Raw genomic sequence first — 18,029 nt, forward strand, 5'->3', positions numbered from 1 at the left:
TTTATTACGTTGACTACAGCCTAATGATACCAACCTGCAACAGCAGTTTTATGAGGTTGTACTGAACTGTGCCAATATAATGTAGGATAAATATAATAATAATAATCCAAGGATGGAATTTATAAATATTTTAAAGTATTGCTACACACATTTCCACATGTTTCTTATGATCACGAACCAATCCATAGTATCATAGTTTATGCATTCATTTCATCAGGCACTATGACATTAAAGTTGGAAGCAAGGAATGTATATAACTGAAAGATGTTTATCAATTTCCACTAATCAAAAGGTTCATTGGGGTATGCGGGCAGTTCTGTGTGTATTCATTCGGGAAGAATAGAAGATGGTGGAAAGAGAGAAAGGAATGGTAATGATAAAGGAGAGGAAGGTGTTTGGTGAGGCTAGACTTGTTTTGATATTTGTGTACAGATGTTGGGATAGGTAGTATGTTTTATTGGTTTGACTTTAGTTACAGCAGGCATTCCCTCAATGAATTTAGATGTTGTAGGATCAGGAAGCCACTTACTTTGGTGTTGAAGTTCATTGTCTGAGTTGAGAAATGTTCCCCTAAAGGGTCCTTTTAGTTACTTATGGTGGTACAGTGACATAGCATAAGGAAATAATGAGTTTTTCTTTTTGTTTAGTTCATGTTTCTATTCTTCTCTTGATCTGTTAGATGTTGATGAAGGTTAGTGTTTCTGTTTCATAATGTTCTGTTTGAATTCTAGGAAGGATGCCTTGATCTTATGTCTAATTGATACAATTACTTCAGAATGTCTATTAATTATGTTTTCCCTGGATGTGCTGATCTCCCGGGTTTCCACTGAGCATAATTTCCATACTTGTGATGTTCTACTGTATGGACTAGCATTTTTTATTGTGGACCAGTTGGTTGTATGCTCCACTCCATTTCATTTCTGCCCCCAGATAAGGTTAGATAATGTGCAGTGTTTCCAGTTCCACCAACATTGCACATATTTTTGTGCATCCATCTTCACTTCACATTTGTAAACCACGCTCTTTACTATGCAGTTGTTATTAAACTTGTACTCATTTTTCCATTTGAAGTTACATGTTATATTATTTTTTCTGATTCTGTAAGCAGAGGTATTATTAATACTCACATTCCTTCTTCCTCTTGCAACAGTGTTCTTATTTTCTTTAGGTATAGATTACACTGCCAATGGTATGGCGCTGTTTGGACCCCTTCTTGTTATGGAGGAGCTTTTATCCTTCATATTTGCAACCATCCCATTGTTATTTTGTTTTGATCTGCAGTTTTTCCGTAAGCCCCCTCTAATTTTATTTTATTGAGTTTTCTGTTTATTTAATTTGTGTATGTAGTATTCTGGATTGTACAATGTCGCATATGCTAATTTCACCTTATGTCTGCTGATAATTTTGTGATGTTTGCTAGATTTAGAGAAGTGCCTATCTAATGCTGAAAAGAATTCCAGGTTTATTTTGGATTTTATTTGTGAATTGAAAATTGGGTTAAACCAAATAATTTCATCACTCTTTATTTTACTATTTCTTTTAATGGATCTATTGGATTTGTTACTGCAATTTGTTTTATCTGTTTCTACTATATGCTTAATATTTCTATCTATGTCTATTGGTCCCGTCATTTCAACCCTTGCTCGCAACTTCCTGGGTTCTGTTTGATATCTATCCTTCTTAGTGTTGCAGATGCATTTTTCCCATTTTGGTCCCTATCACATTTACTGTTTTTTTAGAGTCTGGTATTCTGTGGTTATTTATAGGATTATCTCTAATATTAATAACACTGTCTGGATATTAAATATTAATTCTGTACATATATTATTCTATCCGTATACCTTGCCCTAGCTAGTCCTGAGTTGTAATATCCGTTCATCTGCAGATAGTCTGTATATTCAGTTTGACACACTTCTTGGGATGTTTCACAGCAAATGTTCCAGATGTGCAGCATATCAATTGGTATTAAGAAGGATATCCAGCCAAAACAAACAATAGAACCTGGAGCAGTTCTCTGGCTAACCAACTCTTGTCAAACTATCCCACCCGTGACAGCATGGAAGATGGGTGTTAAATGATGATGATGAATAGCACTGGCTACAGTGAAATTTTATCCCAAATGTAACACAAAAACAAGTCATATTTCAAAGTTGAAAGAAGGAAAAGCTGTTTTCATCTGGAGTGATACGTAAAAGAGAGTTCTATAATTAAAACAGTAAATTTAAATTAAAATTTAGGAAGCCAATCTTACCTTTTTTTCACAAATATGACCAGCTTGCTAAATGTCTACCAAATGAACTGAATAATGAAGTTTAGAGAGTAGCAATATATGTGAGCTGATACTCTGGGCAAAACATTTATTTCGTCCATCTTTACATTCTGAGTTCAAATTCTGCTGATGGCAACTTTGCCTTTCACCTTTTTAGGGTTGATAAATTAGTACTAGTTGAACATGGGGTTGATCTAATCAACTTACCCCATCCTCCAAACTTGTTGGTGTTGTGCCAAAATTTGAAACCATGACATTTGTAAACTACATTCTTTACCATGCAGTTGTTATTATATTTGTATTCATTTTTCCATCTGAAGTGACATGCTATATTATCTCTTCTGATTCTGTAAGTAAAGTTATTATTAGCGAGTTAGTGTTTGCGTGCATGTGTATGTGTGTGCTTTAATCACAAGTACAAAGGCTTGGAGCTGACAGGTCATTGTAGGGGTAAACAACTTCTATCTATCCTTTATATAGAATATTTTTCAGAAAGCTTTCGCTTTGTTATTTTTGTTTTTTCATTATTATTCTTTTCTCCATCCATCTGCTTGTTTTATTCCCAAGGGAAACAAACTGCTTTTTGGACAACTGGATAGTGGTTACTTTAGGGTTGTGTATCTGGTGTTGCTGAAGAAATCTACTAAAAGATTTCTTTTAGTAGATTTTTTTAAAGAAATAGATAGGGGAAGGCCCTATTCAGTAACCGGATCATTATATCTGAAGTTGTGATTCGCTAAAATATTATGCACATGATAAAAAAAATTTGATCAATCAAGAACTAGCTTCAACAACAATTTCATCTTTGCATGCCTTTCTCTGAGCCTATCTGTCACTATAAATTCAGCACACCTTAGCTACTTTGACAGACACCATAGGAGACAACCAACAGAGATAATTGACAGCAGTTGACAGCAGCTGACAACACAACAGCCAGAAGACAAAACCAGAAGACAAAAGACATTAGAAGTCAGTAGCACAGCAAGCAGCTAACTACAATGAATGATTGGTAAGAGCAACACAAAGACTAGCAGCTAATGTTTTGACTACTGTGACAACCACATCAACTGAAAAACAATAACATCCAAACTCTATGTTTTGTTATTTGTAGTGACATTTGTTTTTGTTTACAGATAGAATATTTTGTTTATCAAAAATGTCAACAGATATCAATGTTCTTCATACAAGTGGTAACACCGAACCCCAAAGAAAGAATACGATACAGCCTAGAAACAACTCACCAATAACTCTGTCTATAGGACACCACCACTACACAGCTTACCGATACCGACATGTCTCCGAGAAATTTCTCTCTCCAACTGACTTTTTCCTGCCATTGTAGCCTCACTGTGCTACCACCATCTCTGTCATCAATACACTGGTAATCATGTCCTAAACACGCTTCTTAGCAGAATATCAAATATTTTCAGCAACACCATCATGATGCCAGTATACTACCTGTAACGTCATCAATATCAGTACCTTGATGCCTCCATCTCACAAATGAGATATGTCAATGCGTGTTTCCTCCAGGGCAATACCACAACCTTACTTTGGCCACCAATGTTCTTAAGCTCAGGAATTACTGGATAGGCTCACAATACCAACCAACTGATATTCAATGCAAATACACATGGGAGCAGGAGTGGCTGTGTGGTAAGTAGCTTGCTTACCAACCACATGGTTCCGGGTTCAGTCCCACTGCGTGGCATCTTGGGCAAGTGTCTTCTATTATAGCCTCGGGCTGACCAAAGCCTTGTGAGTGGATTTGGTAGATGGAATCAGAAAGAAGCCCGTCGTATATATGTATATGTATATATATATATATGTGTGTGTTTGTGTGTCTGTCTTTGTCCCCCCAACAACACTTGACAACCGATGCTGGTGTGTTTATGTCCCCGTAACTTAGCGGTTCAGCAAAAGAGACTGATAGAATAAGTACTAGGCTTACAAAGAATAAGTCCTGGGGTCGATTTGTTCGACTAAAGGCAGTGCTCCAGCATGGCTGCAGTCAAATGACTGAATCAAGTAAAAGAGTATATTCAAATGAATATGAATATGCAACAATCAACTTGTGTACATGCATATGACTATATATGAGTCACTCAGTCACACATTTAGATGCACATACATGTATCTGCATCAGATCTTCTTTCCCAGCATTTTTACAATTATACTCTGACCTACTGTTCATTTATTTATTTAATTGTTTGTTTTCAAATTCCTGGTTTTGCAGTCATTTGCAACATTAGCTTGTACAGTACTTCGTGCATAAGACAGCACTGCACTGTGCTTTAAAAGCACACACATGATCGAGAAAATTTGACCAATCAAGACTTTGCTTAGAACTGGCCCCAACAACAATTGCATCTTTTCACACCTTTCTCTTTGAGCCTTTCCATCATTATAATTTCAGCAAACCTTAGCTACTTTGACAGACACTAAAGGAGACGGCTAAGAGAGACAGTGGAAAGCAACTGACCCAAATTTACAGCACAAAGGCAATGAACATCAGAGGACAAGAGACATTAGAAGTCAGCAGCTAATGACATTGAACGATCAGCAACAACACAACAACCAGCAGCTAACCTTTTGACTACTGTGACAACCACATCAACTCAAGAACAATAATATCCAAACTCTATCAATGTTTTGTCATTCATAGTAACATTAGCTTTTTGTTTATGGAAATAAATATTTTATCAAAAATCATAACTGGTGACCTTTGACGCTAGAAATGGCAGTCAGCACTTGTAGCACAGGCAAGCTTGCAGTGTTTAGGTGTCACTACAGGCAGAGGTCGGAGCCAATATTTGAGAAGGGGGGGGTATTTTCCCCTTCACCACCCTATGGGTGGGGGGTAATTTGCACGTCGCATCAAAACATTTGAGGAAATGAAAATGAGGTGTGTGAATTATTCAGCTTCTTCCCAATTTTCTTTTTCACATGGTTTTGAATTAATTTTATAACTTTGAGATTTTTATGAGGTAACTGCTATTTTTGGATTGATATTGAAGGGTTGATGTGAGAAGGGTTGATGTGTGAAGGGTTGATGTGAGGGCTGATGTGTCCAGATATGGACAGTTTGAACGTAAAGCAAGCAGAATATTTTGGCTAGATATGACCAGCTTAAATGCTTAAAAGGTTAAGAAATAGCCTGTTTTCAGAAAGGAAACAAATCAAGGTGTATAGATTACCCAAAATTCCTCTACATTCAGAAAATTTTTCAAAATAAATTCCCATATAACCCTAAGCTACACCATCTAAAATGTACCTCTTAGAAACTTTCATTAAAAACATGCATTTTTCAGAAAGTTACAAAGAAACAAAGTCAACAGCTGGTATGGTTTCCTCATAACATTCAGAAAAATAAGTATTGCTTAATGAAATTTTTAACAAATATCTTTCAGATGGTGTAGATTACAATTCTATCAGAATAAATTGGTGAGCATGTCTAAATACATACTGACACAACTTTTTCAAAATTTTCATGTTTTATTTTGTAGATATACATGTGCTCCTTTAGACAATCTTTTGGGATTGATACTGAAACCAAAACAGTACAAGAGAGAACGGAAATGGACTCGCTCAACATACTGTAATTATGCCAATCTGTACACTAGATTATTTAGCCTCAGGTCCAGTATAATCAAATTGGTCAAAAGTATTTGTTGTGGGCATAACGACAGATGTGTACCCCACCCCCAAATTTGTTGCCTCATAACTTCCAAAAAAATGGATACTTTTTAGTGAAATTTTCAACAAATACTGCTTAGATTGCTGTGGATGCAGAATATATAGGGATTTACAGGAAAGAAATTTTCAAAGGAGTTTCGGGAAATTCACACAATCCGAATTTTTTCCCTCATAACTTTCAGGAAAATGGATATCTTTTAATGAAATTTTATACAAATACCTTTCAAATGGCATAGATTACGATTATAAAGAAATTTGGGTAAATTTTTCCGAGGTAGGGAGACGAGTTTAGAAAAAACGGAATTTCAGATCAGGAAGACCAAATAAATTTTGACGGAGATTTTTCCTATTTTTTATTTCACCACAGCCTACGAAATGATGGGAGTCGGGGGGCAGATTTTATATATATTTTTTTTTTTTACCGAAAAGGCTCCTCCCATGGTTTTGAAGTGCAAAAAAAAAATTTTGGATCTAGTCTTTCTCATTCGCAAAATGAGCCCCACTTAATTTTGCTTAGATTGATTTCAGCTTTGGTGTATTGATGCAACTCTGCATCTTGATTACAATCAACCAATTACTTTATCTCGTAAATTAAAGAATCTGATGTTATTTGGAATTAAAGTTGGGAACTTTGGGTAATTTTAGCCAATCAACAGACAGCGTGGCATTAGCAGCTTGTTACCATGCCAACCGCAATGGGTTGTGGTTCACTGTTATCTGTGCCACTGTTGTCTAAAACAAAACATGTGGGTGAAATCACGTTTTGTTGTGTGTTAGTATATTACATATTTTTCTGTACTTCTGTGTGTTAGTATTTTTCTGTGTTAGTATTTTTACATATTTTTCATTTCATATGTTTTTGGGACTCATTGACTCAGCTGGATTTATGATTTCACTAGGTTTAATTATATTCATAAAAAAAATTAATTAGGAGTATTTTTTAAACTGTTAGCTTCACATTTCAACAGCTTAACTGAAATTTAGTCCACATAACAGGAACCAAGAAGGATATCGTGGAACAGAGAAACTGTGGGTGATACAGATAATTTGACATTATTTTTGAATTCTGTATGCCAAAACATATAAGATACAAGTATTCTTTTCCTTGGGGCAAATTCTTTGTTCCCCAGTGTTATTCTTATTGTAGTTTACAAATCCAAGCAGGAAAACGTTACTCAAATTTGGAGTTTAGGAGACACATGCATATTAATGATGCACATAATTACATGGCAGGTATACATAATATGGAAGTACGCATGAAGTAAACACATGCAGACAAATACATTAATATAACAAATTTTAAAAAATAATAAAAACATACAATCAATGAAGAGACAAAAGAAACAGTAAGATGATACATGTTAATTTTATTAGATATTTCTGTTTCTTTAAAAACATACAATGAAATTAGGTATTTCTGTTTATTTAGAAACCTACAATGAACGCTAAACTATAAATTTCACTGAGTACAGCCTTAAAATTGACACCGCTCCGCTAAACGCAGAAAATTTCTCTCTCGCTATTGGCTAAAAATACAGTGTTTTCGATTAGATTTAGAAAAGTATTATTTCTAATAAACCTCTAACTGTTTTTCTCCAATTTTTTTTCTCCACAACATAATACCTTCAAAGCAATGAGACTGGAATATACATTATTATAGTCGATTTTCAGATTTTTTTTACTTCCTTTTAAAAAATGCATATTTTGCGAAAGAAAAAAACTAAATCCAAAAATTTGGCCAAAATCAGCCCGGAGTGGGATGAAGGGGGTGAGGACATACAAAAAATTTTAAAAACTCTGTTTTCATATAAAGATGCCCCTCTCCTATCATTTCGAAGGCTGTGATGGAAAACAAATTTTCCGAAACTCTTCTCCCCATTCCCTCGGAAAAATTCTTTCCCATAAATCCCTATATACTCTGAATCCACAATATCTAAGCGGTATTTATTGAAAATTTCGTTAAAAAGAATCCATTTTTCTGGAAGTTATGAGACAAAGTTAGTGGGATACACATCTGTAGTTATACCCAGTTGTGAACACCAGCGTTAAGAGGAATCGGCTGCATTTCGGATCAGGGAGGTTTGGTTGCTATTTCTAGCAGAGTGACCACATAGAAGCCCCTCGTTGGTTCGTAAGCAAGTGTATATGCGTTGTAGGGGCTTCAAACTACATTAAATGCTGTTAACTAGTGACGCAGCTAATAGGGGATCGTGAGGAGCGACCACTATCAGTGTGCACATTTTTCAAAATTGGCGCTTTTTATAAAATGTATAGTCAATTATTTGGTATCACGGCACCTTTTCTTATGTGCTTGCTCCCCTTAACTTTAGAATCTGGCTGTGCCCTTGTTGTTAACTCCAAGTCGACCCTGGTTGAGCAAACCCATGACGAGTGCTCCAGAAACAATGAACATCCTTCCCTTAAATTATACCTTGTCATATTAAAAGAAAAAGAGGGTGGCATACTAAAGTTGCTCTAATTATATCATGTGAGAAAACGACCAAGTTCGAAGCTGGAATGCTTTTAATGAAGTTTACTCCCTCGCGGCTGACATGGATATTACAACGTTTATAAGGTGCCTATACTGTCAGAGAGCACTCAAATGTATGTTTTGTTAGTTAAAACTTAATATTCATTTCGTTTCGTCCCAGGTCTCCTTTAATTCAATAGAGCTGTGACCAAATACGTTCCAGCCGTGACCCTTTCAGGATTACATTATCCAACATGCCCTTTCTTTAAGACGATAGTGAGGTTCTCCTTGTTGACACATAAAAGTTAATGCATATGTATGCAGGTTCATATTCATTTGGGTAACATAATTACAATACATCCCACACACCCGGCAAACATGTAATGTTTTACACTTGTGAGATAGACAAGAAAAGCGAAGGAAAGAGATGCATTTCAATAGCATTAAGTTCAAATTGAAAACTTTCTAACATGAATTATTATTTCTCGTTATTTCCGCCATTCCATCACTTGTGTGTTGTGTGTAGAATACTAACTTACATCTCAACAGAAATGAAAACATTGAATGATTAACAAAGGAAAAAATTCAGACTAGAAAAATCAAAATAGAATAACAAGCGTGCGCCGAAGGAAAGTTGTTCTATCTTGAAATAACCCCATCTCTCATAAATTTGAAACCGTTTGCAAACGTATCATAGAAGAAAAAAATCAATTACAATTGAGAACGTTTTTAAACGTTAACTGCTGAGATTTTGACTAATTTAAAGTTAAGTGTAACCAAATTTAATGTTAAAAGATTAAGTGAATAAAAGAAAGCGATAATTAGTCGTTACTTACCAATAGATGGCCACCACCGAGGCGATTTTCAGCGACTTATAAAAAAACGACTCCATTCGCTTATCTTTGTTGTCATAAACGTGGAGCTTCATTTAATAAAGTGTGTCAGCAAATATAAAAATAAATCAAATAATCTAAAGAGCTATATACATGTATATAGGTGTGTGTGTGTGTGTGTGTATTGTGTTCTGTAACTTAATTCAACTGTACTTCTGTCGCTGTAGTAAGGTGGTGTTTTGCAATAGCCGATATATAAATTTATATATTCTTTAGTTTTTAGATGTGATTAACAATAATGTACATTGAAGATATAAGAATTTAATGTAATGAACTGCTTAGATATGTTCTTATGGTGTGCGATGAATATTTATCAATTAATAAAATTGTATTTATCAGTTTATTGATCTGTTCACTGATCTGTCTGTTGTAATATTGTATTTTTTATACTTGTTTAAATTTCATTCTTTATTCTGGACAACATATATATATATAGAGAGAGAGAGAGAGCGATACTTTAAATAACAATAAGGGGTGTAAAATTAATGAGTAAGTTAATACGAAATCATCCGAGATATACGTATCATAATTTTGCTACTGCTGTTAAGTCATTGACGTCACATCACACACCTCAAGCACGGAACGGTAATCGTTGTTTCTAAGCCCCACATTACAGAAACATACAAAATATTTGTGTACCAAATAATTTACTTTACATCCGCAATTGTGAATAATTGCAGTTTATTTTCATACACATATCTGTGTTTTTAAATTAATTTTGATATTATTTTAGTCCGAAGAGGACAAGCTTTTTATTAACACTTGACATTAAAAAAGAAAGTATAAATACTTGAAATTTTCTTATAGTTGTACTAGTTGGTCTCTTACAACAGATAAAATTTTATATATTTTAAATTTTATATATATATATATATATATATATATATATAATAATTTTCCAGAGGATGTAGCAACCGTTACCAATATAGCATAAGAACTTACCTTAGGAGATCATTAACTAGATTCCTTAAGGGTCGTTCTCACAGTTTATATTTATATTATAAGGTTTTTAACTTTTAAATTTTCATATTCAAAAGAGACAGAGACTTCAAATTCGATATATCGAATTTGAAGTCTCTGTCTCTTTTGAATATGAAAATTTAAAAGTTAAAAGCCTTATAATATATATATATATATATATATATATATATATATATATATATATATATATATATATATATATATATATATATATATATATATTACAGTAACATTCACCCCTAGGGGTCAGCCACATTTAAGTGGCAATATACTTCACTTTATCGTGCAGTTACTGTTAATACCTAATTTAGAGAATTAACATTGCTTATATATATATATATATATATATATATATAAGACACCTTTAAAACCAATCATATTTATTTTTCATAAACATTTTAATTCGTTACACTAAACAAAAACCGGTTTACAAATGTAGCCTCAAGTTCACTATCTAATATTGGAATATAAAGTTAATCGAATTCGCTAAGCATTTCGTTTCGCTATTTATTTCCAATTTTGTTTATCCCCACTCTGACTTCTAAGCAATTTATTTAGAAATCAAGAAGACAAGAAATTTGTCATATATAAAAAAAATGCAAGGATCGTGAAAATTACAATTAACACAATAAGCAAAACAAAACTTATATATGAAGAATATGGTTAGCCCAATACAACACTTGGAAGTAAAATGAAACGCTATATCAAACTGAAGGTAAACGGTAATAATGGCACAAATGAGAAAATAGGTAAAAATGGCACAATAAGCTTATTGAAATATACACTTTTGGCAAAAGAAATAGAATAAAGTTTGTCTAATTTAAAAACTGGTTTTGGTTAATGTTTACATCTTAACCCGGAAATGAAAATCCCCCCAAAAATTGAAATGGCTGTAAAACAATGTCTAGGAAACGAATATAAAAAAAAAATGCGCGCAAAGCAACGGATGGGTAGGGAGAGGACTTCGGAAAATTCACAAGATCCGAGCTTTTCCCTCATAACTTTTAGGAAAATGGGGTTTTTTCAATGAAATTTTATGGAAATACCTCTCAAACGCCATACACTACGATTATAAAGTAATTTGTGGTGAAATTTTTTTCCTAAGGGTGGGAAGAGGACTTCGGAAAATTCACAAGATCCAAGTTTTTCCCTCATAACTGTATATTTATATGTGTGTGTGTATATATATATATATATATATATATATATATATATATATATATATATATATATGTGTGTGTGTGTGTGTGTGTGTATATATGTTTGTGTATATATATATGTATGTATGTATATGTATATATATATATATATATATATATATATATATATATATATATATAGTTTTAGGGAAAGTAACCAAGTTTCAAGAACTCATCGATGAAAATCCACTATCACATATAGAAAAATTAATAATTAAAAGCACAATAAATGAGCATAATATAAAACAAAGTAAATATCATAAGATAAAGATAATAAAATGACTACACGTGTTTCATAACTAATTTTCAAATGGAAAGGAAATTTTAATCGATTAATAAACTAGATGTAAAACTATATGATTATTTATTAGAGAAAGAAATTAATAAAAAATATTAGTTCCAGAAAATACTTTATATTCGATTAATAAGGCCTCTAAATTAATAATGTTTAAATATGAACTTGATAGTAAGACAGAACCTTATGTACCGATGCACCCTAGAATTACTTTAAAAGACCATAAAGATAATTTTTATTCTGACCCTAAAGTTAGGCTTATTTGTCCTTGTAAGTCAGATCTAGGTAAATTAAGTAAAATAATTTTAGATAAATATATTAATAAATTAAATAGAATAAATTATCTTAAATTATGGAATAGCACAGTAGATACTTTAAATTGGTTTAATAATATTAAAGATAAAAATAGGTATAAATTTATTCAAATAGATATTGATAATTATTATTCTTCCATAAATGAAATTGTACTAAATAAGGCCCTAATTTTTGCTATGAAGAAAGTAGGTATGACTTACGATGAAGTAAATGTAGTTAAAGTGGCTAGGAAATCATTGATTAAATATGATAATAAATTGTGGGCTAGGAAAGATACTAGAGATTATTTCGATATACCAATGGGGGCGCCTGATTCAGCACAGGTAACTGATTTAGTAGGTATATATTTATTATCTGAACTTGAACTTGAAAACTTAAAATTGGAGGGTGGTTTATATAGTGATGACTTTTTATTAATTACTAAAAATTGCACTAATTGAAAACTAGAATTATATAAGAAGAGAATATATAGTTTTTTTAAAAGAAATGGTTTAAAGATTATTATTTATAATGAGTACTATAACGTTAATTATTTAGATGCTAATTTTAACTTATCTACTGGTAATACCCAAGCTTACCATAAGATTAATGAAAATATTAAATACATTCATGCTAAAAGCAATCACCCACCTTCAATTAAAAAATCCTTAACATTTACTATGGGTAAGAGAATATCTTTATTATCTTCTAATATAGAGATCTTTGAAAAACATGCACCTTATTATAATAAAGCCCTTCAAGAAGCGGGATATACAAATAATATTAAATTTTTTAATAATCCGAAATATTTTTATAATTTTAGTAATAATAATTATAATAATAATGACCTTTTTAATAAACATAACTTTTATACTCATGATAATGTCTTCTTAGGTAATAATAAGAATAATTGGTATTATGATAATAAATTACCTAAACATAAACTTAATTTTAATGGAAACAATTTTAAATATTATTTTAATTTTTTTAATGATAATAATAAATTTAATAATACCAATAATAAATTCAATAATATCTATAATAAGAACAAACTCTGGCTAATTATTCCATACGGCGTTCAAGTTAAAACTAACATTATTAATGAAATTTTAAAAGTTATTGATTTATTCCTTAGAGATAATAAAAAATATCATTATATATTTTCTGAAAATAATTTTGGTGTAGGTTATTCTACTAATAATAATGTTGCTAATATTATCTCTTTTAATAGATTTAAGTTAAATAAGTATTATAAATTTATATTTAATAATTATTCTAATATTAATTTTAATAATAATAATGTTGACCAGGATATAATTAATTGTACATGTTTAGATAAAACTAAATGTAATTTTAATAATAAATGTAATTTGAAAGATGTAGTGTATAAATGTATAGTGAAATTATTGAATAAGAATAAACATAATGGTTATAATTTAAATAAGATTTATATAGGATCGACTTCTAATAAAATTAAATTAAGAGTAGCTCAACATATGCACTCATTTAAGAATAGAAATTTGATTAATTCTACTGACCTCAGTAAATATATTTGGGAACTTAAATCTAAAAATATTAACTATATTTTAAAATGGGAGATAGTTTGTAAAGCTAAATCCTATCATATAGGTAATAACTTTTGTAATTTATGCAATAATGAATTTAAAGGGATATTATTTCATAAGGATAATAATTTACTTAATTCTTTTGATGAACGAAAAATAAAATGTAGACATAAACTACTTTATTTATATAAAAACTTTAGCTAATGATTTTTTTTTTAAATATGGGTATGTGTATATGCATGAGTATATGTATATATATGAGTGTGCGTGTTTTAGTCTATATGCGTTAGTATGTATGTATATTTTTAGGTGTATGTATATTTGTTTAAGTATGTATTTATATAGGTTTAAGTATATATATGTGATTGTGTTTATATATGTTTGTGTATGTTGAGTGTATATTTGTATTTACATGTATGTATAAATATATGTACTTGTGAGTATAGATGTATATTTATATATATTGTGTGTGTGAGTGAGTGTGGGAGTGTGGTTTTGTTTTATAATATTCCTTCTTTATTTATTTATTTGTGTGTATATATTTATATATATATATATATTTATGAGTATTTTTGTGAATATGTATGTATATGTTTATTTATGTATGTACTTACGTAAATGTGTATATATATGGATATATATGGGTATAAGTATATAGTGAGTGTGTGTGATTTGTCTATATAAATTAGTAAGTATATATATATATATATATATGTGTATGTATATATATTTATGTGTATATATATATATATATATATATATATATATATATATATATATATATATATATATAAAATTTCAAAAATTTTTTTGCTACCCTATAATTTATTAATATTAATATATATATGTATATGTATATACATGTTTTTCTGTGTATATATGTGTGTATATTTTGTGTGTTGATATGTTTTTCTAAGTGAGTATTAGTGTATATTTATGTATTCTTTTATATATATATATTTATGTATGTATATGAGTTTGAATGTGTGTGTGTGTATATTGTGTATATATATGTATATACATTTGAGTATGCATATGTATATTTTTTGTGTGTATAAACTAGAATATATATGTGTGTATATATTTTTTTATATATATGTATGTATATGTGTATCTATATAATATGTATATATTTGTGAGTATGGGAGGGTGAGTGTGAGTGTGTATTTATATATACTATTCTTTATTCATTTATATGTGTGTATGCGTGTATTTGTATATATATGTATTTTTAGGTAGGTAAATGTGTGTATGTGTATATATATATATTTATGTATATATATATATATATATATATATATATATATATATATATATATATATATATATATATATATATATATATATATATATATATAAGCAATGTTAATTCTCTAAATGAAATATTAACAGTAACTGCACGATAAAGTGTAGTATATTGCCACTGAAGTGTGGCTGACCCCTAGGGGTGGATGTTACTGTTGCTTTTAGCCCCAGGAGGACATCTCCTCCAGCTGGCTTATCGACACACTACTGTGTCCTGTTTGCCAAGAGAAGTTATCCCTCCCATCATGATCTGTAGCACGAACGGACCCGGGTTTCAGGGTTATTTCCCTTCGTCAGCGTCCGATAGCCACTGATCTTTGATGAGAGAGACAAAATCTTGGCAATCTTATCTCTACTTTTCCAGTGAAATTCTTCACTGATATCGAAAAGGTGAAAACAAGCAATGTTAATTCTCTAAAAGCAACAGTAACATCCACCCCTAGGGGTCAGCCACACTTAAGTGGCAATATACTACACTTTATTGTGCAGTTACTGTTAATACTTCATTTAGAGAATTAACATTGCTTGTTTTCACCTTTTCGATATCAGTGAAGAATTTCACTGGAAAAGTAGATATAAGATTGCCAAGATTTTGTCTCTCTCATCAAAGATCAGTGGCTATCGGACGCTGACGAAGGGAAATAACCCTGAAACCCGGGTCCGTTCGTGCTACAGATCATGATGGGAGGGATAACTTCTCTTGGCAAACAGGACACAGTAGTGTGTCGATAAGCCAGCTGGAGGAGATGTCCTCCTGGGGCTAAAAGCAACAGTAACATCCACCCTTAGGGGTCAGCCACACTTAAGTGGCAATATACTACACTTTATATATATATATATATATATATATATATATATATATATATATATATGGAAGTGTGTATCTTTTGGTCTATATGTGTTATTATATATGTATATATATGTGTGTATTTATGTATATATGTGTATGTATGTATTTATTTATATATATGCTTATATTAGTGTTTATGTGTATATATGTGTGTATGTTATGTGTATATACGTATATTATTATGTATATTTGTATGTATATACGTTTATGTATTTTATATATAAGTATGTATATTTGTATATGTATGTAAGTATATATATATATATATATATATATATATATATATATATATATATATATATATATATATGTGTGTGTGTATGTATAAGGGCGTGTGTTGGGGTATTTATTTATAATATTTCCTCTTTAATTATTCTAGTAGTTATATTTTATTGTTATTGGTAGGTTAATATTTTAGAAAGTTTGAGGTTTTATATTACAATGACACTACGATTTTATAAGACTAAATCAATAGTAGTATTTTGGCTTATTTCATAATATTATTTAATTTACGACTCTTAGTCTTATTATTATTTTATTATATATTAGAATTTAAAATTCATTAATATGTTTTATAAGATAGCTATAGTTTTTTGTTTTTTTTATGTTGTTAGTTATATAAATTGTAAATTTTTCATTCATTTTTTTAAAGTATTATTCTTTCATTCATGTTTTCGTATTCTATTCTCTATTTTAACGTAGTATTTCGCACGACCTCTTGCTTAAAACGCTATAGCTATTAGATAACGTCTTAGTTTCAGTTTGAATTACGGAAAAATATGGATAAGTACTGTTTTTACTTTGCTAAAGATTTTCTACTATTTGAAAATAATATGTATTCTTTTTTTTTATATTATTCATTTGGTTCTTTAAAGATTATTTTTAATAGATAACTTATTTAACACTAAATTATATAGAAGTTATAGTTTCATTTCAACATAATATTAGAACTTCGATTTGAATAGTGTTGATATATTTTCGATTATTTTTGATTAATAATATTTGATTAATAATTAGTCTTTATTGTTTATAATATCATTAAAGTTTTTTTAATTGAAACTTTGTATATATATATAAAGTTTAATCTTTTATTCTTAATAATTTTTTTCTTTCCTAATATTTTCATTCATAATTTTTTCATTCATAATTTTTTCATTCATATTTATATTTCTACGTTTGTAGAAATAAATATTCTTGTATTTTTCTATTATTCAATTGATTTTTAATGATAATTAAATAAACGTTTTTAGTTTTAAATAGTATAGCTTTAACTATTACACTGGTTAAATATGTTCTAATTTTATCTTCATTATTATTTTAAACTTAAACTTCGTTCAAATTGTATTTAAAACAATGATAATTTATGTAAGCTGGTTTTTGTATATAATATACATGTTAACATATATTATAATGGATGAAGGGATGATTGTTGAATGTTTATTATTTTGATATTTTGATATTTTTGATAATTTTTCTATCTTTATAAAATAAGTATTTCATATAAATTAATTTGGTACTTATTGTTGGTTGATATATATATTTATTTATTTTAATTATTGACCTGACGATTAGCTATATGTTTGAATAGAATTTATTTTCGATAATTTCAATTGATTTTATTCGATTTAAATTTCCTTTCTATTTGAAAATTAGTTATGAAACACGTGTAGTCATTTTATTATCTTTATCTGATGATATTTACTTTGTTTTATATTATACTCATTTATTGTGCTTTTAATTATTAATTTTTCTATATGTGATAGTGGATTTTCATCGATGAGTTCTTGAAACTTGGTTATTTTCCCTAAAACTATATATTTTATATATATTTTATCTATAAAGCTCAATTTAATTTTAATTTTTTATAAATTGATTTTAATTGAGTTTTTACCTGTAATTTTGGATTTTGTCCCTAATATTATATATATATATATATATATATATATATATATATATATATATATATATATATATATATATATATATATATATATATATATGTATATATATACGTATATAATATATGTATCTATCTCTGTGTATGTATATATATATATATATATATATATATATATATATGAACTGTAAAAATAATTCAAAATGAAACAAAATTGAAACCAAAACATTAAAAATAATTGAAAGTGGGCAGAAATAAACATTACGTAGTGTAGTTGTACTACGCTAGGGTATTTGCAGAAATGTGATTTTGGAA

General features: G+C 29.7%; 1 long non-coding RNA gene across 1 annotated transcript; it reads right to left on the reverse strand.

Annotated features, from left to right (window-relative positions):
• Positions 1-630: 630 nt before the first annotated feature.
• Positions 631-10,123, reverse strand: LOC149131656 (uncharacterized). Its single transcript, XR_016237635.1, has 2 exons — positions 9,272-10,123; positions 631-2,616 (listed from the first exon to the last, which is right to left on the reverse strand). It is a non-coding gene; the product is annotated as an uncharacterized LOC149131656 (long non-coding RNA).
• Between the last annotated feature and the right edge of the window lie 7,906 nt (positions 10,124-18,029).

This window comes from Octopus bimaculoides, chromosome 20 (genome assembly GCF_046866305.1).
Source record: "Octopus bimaculoides isolate indiv1 chromosome 20, ASM4686630v1, whole genome shotgun sequence".
Classification (NCBI taxonomy): domain Eukaryota; kingdom Metazoa; phylum Mollusca; class Cephalopoda; order Octopoda; family Octopodidae; genus Octopus; species Octopus bimaculoides.